The 9,797-nt window shown below is 36.7% G+C and overlaps 1 pseudogene; it reads right to left on the reverse strand.

The window, feature by feature from the left end:
• Positions 1–5,938: 5,938 nt before the first annotated feature.
• On the reverse strand, positions 5,939–7,372 carry LOC145739868 (uncharacterized; annotated as a pseudogene).
• Between the last annotated feature and the right edge of the window lie 2,425 nt (positions 7,373–9,797).

Consider the following 9,797-nt stretch of genomic DNA (forward strand, 5'->3'; position numbering starts at 1 on the left):
TTGGCAAATCCTTCCACAAACCGTGTGTAGTAAATGGCAAGTCCTAGAAAGCTTCTGAGTTCGTGTTTATCCTTTGGTACTGACCATTCTCTAATTGCTTGGATCTTCTTGTCGTCCGTCTGAATTCCGTCGACCGACACCACATGCCCAAGAAATTCGACTTGCTTTTGGAAGAACCAACCCTTTTTGGCGTTCAATCAAAGATGGGCACCACCTATTCTAGCAAATACTTCTTGCAAGTTGTTCAGATGTTCTTCAAAAGTTTTTCCATTGCCGAAGGGCATTACATTGAATTGGTACAGCCCATTTCCAGCAGAAAAAGCAGTCTTCTCCTTATCTTGCTCCTCAATGCCAACTTGCCGGTACCCACTCTTCAAATCTAGTAGAAAACCAACAGGATCCTGCCAAAGTCGTCAGTGTGTCGTCGATACGGGGAAGTGCTGTCCTTTTTTAGCACGTCATTCAGTTTTCAGTAATCTACACAAAATCTCCTGGATCCATATTTCTTAGTGACCAGAACAACAGGTGATGACCAAGGGCTGCAGGATTCTTCTATAACTCCGTCGTCAAGCATCCTGTCCACTAATTCCTGCACTTCCTGTTGTTTGGCTATTGGTAGTCTCCTAGGTGGTTGTCGAATCGGTTGTGCATTGCCGGTGTTAATTCGGTGTTTTACAATAACGGTAGTAGTTTTTCCCATATTGTTCGGTGTTCCAAATATGCTAGCATGGTCCAAAATCAGTTTCCGAGCCTTCTTCAGTTGTGGTGTTGACAGATGTTTCCAGGTCTTTTCAAGTTCGTTTAAGAGCTTGTTTTCCCCCAACTGCTCCTCCTGTTCTGGTAACTCATCGCAATTGGTTACTTTGACTACAGGCTCGAATACCGCAATAATTTCGCCTTTGTTGATTTTGACGTCGTCTGGAAAGATGTTTGCAACTCTTATTGGGACTTCCATTTACAAGTGATTTCCCAATGAGGCATCTTCCTGGTCGGTCCCGGTATCGTACAAGTCCAACACAGCTCCCAGAATTCTGCTCCAATTGTCCAATGATTATTTGAATTAAACATTAATGGGTGACTCATAGCGGTGATTGGCTGACAGGATGAACTCTTCACCTCCAAACCTTAGGATATTTTGCTCGGGATCAAAAGAAAATCCATGTTGACGAATCAGGTCCATTCCCAGAATAAATTCGTCTTCAATATCTGCAACTAACACGGTGTGGTAAAACGTAATCCTTTCAAGGCAAATCTTGACATTTATTTCTCCTAAAACGTTAGCCGATTCTCCAGTCACAGTGCGCAGGAGAATACTTCTTCGTAAAGGCTTAATTTGACTTTTATCCACAAGGTTTGACCGGATCAAAGATACTGCCGCACCGGTGTCCAAAGTAAAACATCAAACATTCGCCCCGTAATGTTGACTAGTGGGAGTTTTCCTGATCCCTTCTGGATGGTTGTACGTCCCTCGTTGGAGAGCAGGACGGTATCCTTACTCGACAATCTCGTTTAATGTGTCCCGTGCGTCCGCATCGATAACACTCCACTCACGTGATCGGGCGTGATCGTTCTAACTGTGTGGAAAGACCATTTCCTAATGCTGCCATTTGTTGCACTAATTGGCCGAACATTGATTTCATTTCATTCATTGGTGTAGCAGCATGATCGGCTGGCGGTACTCTCTCCTCTTGAATACGGCACTAATTCTTGGCTTTAATGCACGCATTGCACGCAGCTTCAACTTCCAGCGCTCGAACCAGTAATTCGCTGCTGTTGCTTTCTTTGAACATCTTCAGCATTTTCTTTACCTCCGGATCTCGAATCCCTTCTACAAAATACTGTGCCACAAATTCTTCTTGGATTTATTCTCAGAAGTATCGAGCATAGTAGGCCCAAACCGTAACATTATGCTATCATTTTCTTTTCTATGATATTAGTACCTTGCTTACCAAGTTGTTTGTTTTTAGCATTAGGTTACAATTTTACATTTTCTTTTTAAGGCTTCATACTGGAGGGGAGTATGTTGCAAAACTTCTTGCAACACAGAAAAATAATTCTGAAACAAATAATTACGCTTTGTCTCTTTGTCTTTAAAAAACCAGACGGTTCGGTCTATTTTTAACTGACTACACCGCGAGGATTATGGTCGCCTCTGATATAATGCCGGCTATTGCCATTTTTTCTGCGTTTATTACTCGCACAGTCTTTTGTCGGCTAATTGTTATCTGTATGGAAGAAAGAACAAGAGTGAGACAGAGATATATTTAAAATAAGGCTACCTTCTTTGTTAGTTGTATTGATTCGCGATTTAACCTCTGAACGCAACGCACAGCGCAATCATTACTTGTATATTACGTTAATAAGCTCTAGTAATGATTAATAAAATTAATCATTCTCCGAAAAATTGCAATCATTATTTGAACCAGACCCTATTTCTCCAGAGTACAGTCACGTACTCGCCCCGTCTTAATGTACTATTGATACAGTACGAGAGAGAGATTTTTAACCTATCGTACTATTATTATTAGGATAATGCACGTCAAAATGCAAGTAAGTTGTTGTTTGTAATTTCCAAAAGCGGGCATCTAATTTATCGGTTTTCATGCTTTTTTTGTACATATATTTCAAAATTTCAAGTACGTAGGTACTGTATTCCATGAGGAGTTGAGAATTCAGTAAAATAATAATATAATATACCAGGTGTCCAAGAGCACCCTGGACATAGGAGATTAACATGGGAAAACGGTTTTGTTTTTTTTGCGCCTGTACGGTTGATTTGATTGAAAAATCGTAATAATAAAAGTTGTAGTACCTATCACGGACTAGTTTTTCTGTATTTTTTTCGGATTTCTAACTTGAGCCCTTTCGTCGTAAAACACCAACAAAAATGGAAAATTTTAACTTTTTACCTGCACTGTATACAGTGCGTTTTTTTTAACGCGCAACATAGGATTTCACGTGTTAAATTTTTAAGCCCATGTTAGACCATGTTATTTTGGAACTACAAGTATAAAACTTGACGGGTGTGTTTCGTACCCTGAAGCTTAAGTAAGTTTACCAATTCGGCCTAAAAAGTGTTAAAAAGCTTGCAAAAAATCATCTTTTTTCGAAAAGGTTTTAATCGTTTCATACCCCTGTATGCATTGTTCTTTGTTGTTTTTGATACTGGCACGGCAGGTAGCAGGTAAAATTTGGCGTAGAAAGTAAAACAGGGTGATCATTAACTTTATATCAAGTTAAGAACAAAAGAAGTATTTTATAAGTGAATTGTTCAAAGTGACCTCCGTTTGAAGCCAAACAGTATTCCAAACAATCATAAAATGCCCTTTTGACGTTCAAAGATGTCGGGTCGTGATGCAGTCAAAATATGTCACTTTACCTGCTACCTGTCCTGCCAGTATAAAACAACAAGGACCAACAATGTATACAGGGAGTATGGAACGATAAAATCTTTTCGAAAAAAAGTGATTTTTTTTCCAGTTTTTAATCACTTTTTAGACCAAATTGGTAGACTTACTTAAGCTTCAGGGTACTAAAGACACACCCGTCAAGTTATAGACTTGCAGTTCCAAATAAAATGGTCTAACATGGGCTTAAAAATTTAACACGTAAAATCCTATGTTGCGCGTTAAAAGAAACGCACTGTATATAAGTTAAAAGTATTTTATTTTAACTTATTTTAGTTTTATAGCAATCAAATTAACATTTTTGTAAAAATGGTGCATGCGATTTGAACTCTCTAGCAGTTTTATTCATGCAATAAATTTACGTTGCTCTGACTAACGACTTTAATGAGAAAGGGTTTCAATAAGCGTATAGGTACCAAAATGTACTAAAAAAGGAGGAGGATACTAAAAAAAGTCCGCAAGTTTCAGATTTAACTTATAAACTGGCAATGAGGCAAGTAAAATCAGGTCGCCGCTAGCGTCATCTTGGCGGCTTGGAAGCTGTTGGGTGAGCAACGGCTTCCTTTTTAGGGGTACTTTTTAATACGTTTGACCGGACTTCTGTAGCTTGTCTATATTTTCTATGCCTGAACTATTCAATCAATAAAACCAACTATCAGAAATAGAAACAGAAACACCCGTAAGTACAATAACTCACGTGATTATTAACTCTTGATGTATAGCGGAAAATATCGCATAGAGGCGACATCTAGTGGCGCGATTTCCAAGTGTTTATATTTTCTATTCGACCGGACTTCTGTAGCTAGTCTATATTTTCTGTGGTATTCCCCTACCTCCCACCACAAACATGAGGCCGCCTACAACAGATGAGAGGCAAACGCACGTTGTCTGCGTCTAGCCCCGGACCATCCATAGATCGCCGTTATCGCCGCGCGTACGATCCTACCACGTTGTCTTTTTCTTCATAGCAACCTTGGTGAGGTTTCTAAGGAGAACGAAATGAAAGATTTGACGGGATGTCCGCAGGACTACGTCGTTTGAGGACCCCAACGTCTGAATTGCAAGACTTTGATCTCAAGGTCATAGGACGAGACGTCTGAGACCCAGGATCAATAGAATACATTTTTCGTTTATTAATAATTAATTTAACAAAATAAATTTAATTTTAAAAATTAAGCAAAAAGAAACAACAACAAAAATATAGTAAATTTATCAATTTATTTTCAATTAATAATTAATTTGACAAAATAAAAAGCACGGAAAAAATATCTTTAGTAAATGGGATGCCACACAATTTTATTTTCGCACTTAACTGTCAAAAGTGAAAAACTCGATACGCTCGTAGACCTATTTGGTCTTTTCGTGAATAAAAAATGGTTTAAGTCCCTTCCTGTATAAATAACTATTACATCATAATACTAGGTGTCCAAGAGCACCCTGGACATAGGAGATTAACATGGGAAAATGGTTTTGATTTTTTTGCGCCTGTACGGTTCATTTAATGGAAAAACGTTTTAGATAAAAGTTGTAGACCACATTTTCGGCTATCAACTTGTAATTTTTTCAATACCGTAGATTTGACCATTAAGACGAAAAACGGATCTAAAATTCAGAAATTTTAAATCTCGCGCCAAGCGGTCGTTAAGGAAAGTTTATAACCGGTCGTGCTACCATCCTTTCAAAATCATAACAAATCGTTGTCAGTCATTCTGTAATCAAAACATTCAAAACAAGTTTATTTAGTGATAATTTTGAGTTACTACCCGCATACTGCGAAGAAAATACAAATAAATCGTGATAAAAACACTTTATCAGGAGCCACAGTCCAAAAATCTGGTAAGTTGCGTTCATAACCTCATTCAATGTCTCTACTAAACTTATTTACTTTGTAGCAAAAGTCTTAAAGAAAACACTGGTTGTGCTTGCAAATATTAAATGAGGATGACCGAATCACCTATCTCAATCCTCTTCATAACACTACCAAACGATTTCAAGTGATAAAAACAATGGACTAGGAAGGCCTGCAGATGTTTGAAGATAAGTTGCTTTACTATACAAGGACCACAAAAGAGTGCAATTTAGTGACCTATGTGACTGATAGTTTTATTGTATCCTTCTGTTTTGTAGTGTTATCAACACACCATAGTGTTTAAGTGGTTTTACATTGTATGATGTTAATAAAAAGGCATTTTTTATAACTTATTATCAATGTTTTTTCTCTAGTTCTACAGGGTAAGGTAAGTACTGATATTTAATTAGCTACATTAGTTAACTTGAACATAATTCACCTACAAGGATACCTGTAAAATGTCTACTAACCAAAAACAGTTTATTTGCAAGTAATGTGTAACTCGAGTTCACATTTGATTAGTAAAAGTATGTCCTGTGAAATGGTGTATTGAATTAGAATCAAATTGTTTCTCTTTAGAGACTTTCAATCACTACATTTTGTTACGGGTTTTTTTTTGGCAAAAGGTTTGTTTTCTTGATTTTGGGGGGGGGGTACTTACATTTTGCTATTCTACTGCAATTTACAGTAGGCCGGCTGTCACAAATTACCTTTTTTTAACTAATTCACACACTATCTGAGCAAGTAAGCAAAATGTTTCACTTCTTCTAAAGTAATCTAACATTAAAGATAGAAATAACATAAAACTTTAATTTCAATAAATAAATACATGTAAACTTCTCTGGTTTGACATTGACATGATGGTTCAGCGACGGTTGACTGTATTGATTGATGTATTGATTTTGTGGTTTTGTATTCTGTCATATTTAGAGTTCAAATTAACGACCAATGGTAAAATAGTTTTATCACAGGTGTCTATTTTGACCAATTGCAGCTTAACTTAAGAATGGTCTAGAATCTAGTTTCGGTAAACTGCCATTTTCTTTTTTTGGGTTTTGATTCCACATGGTGGACATTAACCATTAACGCTTGAGCGGATTTTTCAAATCAAAGTAGGTTCATCAGTCTTTAAAAATATTATAGAATTAAGTTTCTGAAATACCTTCTTGGGGATTTAAAGAAAAGACTTTGGTAAATTCCTATTTTGTATTACCAGGAAAAGCCCATCAACAACTCGGGCTTTTCTTTTTCCTTTCCCACTTTTACCTCCGGTGCTCCACAAGCAAGCTGAGAGAGCTCAAAGAGAGAGCTCAAGCTCTTGTACAATTGAAAAAATCTTACTTTTAGCTTCATGAAAAAATAGTGGGTTCAACGATTTTAGGGCTGGTGCTACACCGGCCAAAAAAGCATCAACAGGGTTTTGTACTTCCCTCTCCATTAGCGGTCTGTTAACTTGTTTTTCAGCTTCTTTCTCTGCCAAAATGTAAGCCATGAGTTGGCTTGATGCAGATTCTTTTGGTAGCTGACGCTGAAGTTTCCGTTTCAGTGGTTGTTTCATACATGTGTTCTTCTTATGTAAAGTGACAGAAGACTCAGGATGGTTCTGTGTTTCACTATTCTGAGTTTCAATGCTTGGCCGTTCATCAGCGTTGTCTTGCTGCGTAGAATATTCTTCTACAACAATAGACTGTTCCTCTTGGGCATCTATATTACATTCTTCTTCATGTTCATTATTTCTTTGCGCGAAAGGAACATTGGACATTGTCTCTCGTTCCGCCATGTAGGGCAGTAAAAATGTTAAAATATCTTCATACTTATATTTATGTTGACAACAGCAGCTTGTCCTGAAACAGTTTTCCTTTTCTGCAGCGTCTTCCTTAGTTGGTCACGAACGGATGTCCACTTTTTTTGCATTCCTCTATTCCACCTGTAACAAAAAAAATACTTACTTTATTTCAATAGCTTGCAAATACTGCAAATATTTTACAAATTATTGAGTACTTCTGAACCTCTGAAGCTCAATTTTTTTTTTCAGATTCCTTGCTACAGGAGATTCTTTGAAACTATATGCTTCAGCTACAGAATGGGAAATTCCACAGTTGGAGCCATCATCCATCTCACCTCTAGAGCAGCAATTGATGTTTTGTTAGACGAGATGATGCCTGTGCCGAATGAGGAAAAATGGAGTGCAATAGCTGAGGAATTTTGGACACAATGGCAGTTTCCAAACTGCATTGGAGCTTTAGATGGAAAGCATGTAACAATACAGGCTCCAAACAACTCAGGAAGCCTCTATTGGAATTACAAAAAAACATACTCAATTATCCTTCTTGCTCTGGTTGATCGGTGTTACAACTTTATTGCAATAGACGTGGAGGTGTACGGAAAAAACTCCGATGGAGGCATTCTAGTAAATTCAAATCTTGGAAAGTCATTGGACAATAATACGCTTAACGTACCAAAGAGTAAAACTTTACCCGGAAGTAATATTGAACTTCCAATGGTAATTGTAGGCGATGAAGCTTTCCCTCTCAAAACATATCTCATAAAACCATACCCTGGCAGGGGCCTAACAGATGACAAGTTATATTCAATTATTGTTTGAGTAGGGCCAGAAGGATATCCGAAAACGCATTCGGTATCTTACAACAGAAATTTCGAATATTTAGAAGAATTCTTCAGGGAGATCCTAAAAACCTTACAAATATTGTGTCGGCTGCATGTGTGATCTATAACTTTATTCGAAAAATGGAAGGCTATAGTGTGCCCGAACAGAGAATGGACCAACAGGAAACTGCTGCAGGATCAAACCTTCGAAACCTACCTCGAATTCGTGGAAGATCGTGGAGAGCTTTTAGCTTTTATTCTTAAGTTTTGTCACCTTAATACAAGCAATCAATAAGAAGAGCCATTTCAGACATTTGACACATTGCTTATTTTTGTTGTCAATTAACTGTTGTTCAAAATTCGAAAATTTGAAATAATGCTTTTTTGTATTGTTTATGAATGTCGGTTTAGTTTGTACCTAATTTTCTTTTTTGAAACAAATAGTCGAAGTCTAGATGATGGTTACGGTTATTAGTATGACGTTTGTTTTGTGTTTCTGAAATCCTAACCTAATTCCTATTTCTAATTTTAATTTTAAGTTTATTGTGAATGATGTTATTTGTCTACTTCTTGCAGTGCACTTACCATTAACAGTACAAATGCACTGCATGTTTGTGAATGTTACTTAATTCCCCAGCAGATGCTCCATGTAATCAAACATTTTAGAGATTCATTTCAAAAATGCATTGATCGATATGGAAGATACCTTAATAATATTATTTTTAAATGAGTACTGTTTCTTAAATACTTTTTTCTACAAACGGATTAAAATTCATTTTTTAACACGCTACTGAACTATTAAAAATAGCATTTGAAAGCACTGTTAAAAAAATCAAATAATTATATGCTATTTCGTACTATTGTCGGGACTTCTTTGGTAGTAGGCTCAACGTGGCTTCTCCTGCAGTCTCATCAATCTGTTCCATGGCACTTTCTTCATTCATTTATGCGACGAAGTTGATATTAAGACGTATTAAAAACTATATTCACAAAATATTTTTATATTGGTAAACAAATTTTTGATGGCAAAATGATCTTTTTGGAATTATTAACAAATGGAACTGGTTTGACTGTTTGCAGAAAAAGAACTTTTCAACTATAAAAAATCATTGACATTTTTAATGCGTTTGTAGAAAATAGTGTATTTTGTTACTAGGCGTAGATAGAGGCGGTTATTGTGCTAAGCTCAGAATTTTCCGGCCGAAGCAAAGATGAGGTCGACGACTGAGCGAAAGGTACGGCCACCTCGACGGCCACCGTCACTTATTTGTGCCGTGACGGTAGTCGTGCCGCAATACCAGGCGCGCGTAAATTTAATGATATTTCTATTCCTTTTTGTTGCTGACTGATAAGCTATGTACCACTGTTGAGCTGACTGACCATTAAAACTGTTATCTATATGCAATATACAAAATGCGTACTAATTTTCAGCTTTAGTAAATTCGTTGCATTACATCGGAAGATTCGACATCTTTGAGAGAGCAACGTAATCGCATGTTTTCACTTTGGCTTGACTAACCGATGTACGTTTGTCTACCTATCCATTAAAATAATCTATACAAAAACCAACCATAATAAACTCAAACAGTTTTTAAGCGCTGGCTCTCCGTCTATATTATTTTGCCAATCAAAAACTATGCACTTTGAAAACAGATAATCTTTTGGTGCCATTCAAATTCGACCTTCACCATTGGAATCTCGGAAACTATAAGAGATACGAGAAAGTTTAAAAAAGCAGAAAATTAGATTTTTGTTTCTAACGTTATTTGAAAAGTTACTCCAAACGTCAGCTATACGATGACATCAAATTTCTTTTTTCTTATTGGCGACATACGTATATTAGATTTGTAAACGTCAAAATATAGCGTTTAATTCTGATTTTAGAGATGTATGGCCAGTTGTAGTTTACTTCATAAATAGTCAAATACTAAGTT

This window comes from Ips typographus, unplaced genomic scaffold, assembly GCF_016097725.1.
Source record: "Ips typographus isolate SLU unplaced genomic scaffold, UJ_Ityp_2.0 IpsContig73, whole genome shotgun sequence".
Classification (NCBI taxonomy): domain Eukaryota; kingdom Metazoa; phylum Arthropoda; class Insecta; order Coleoptera; family Curculionidae; genus Ips; species Ips typographus.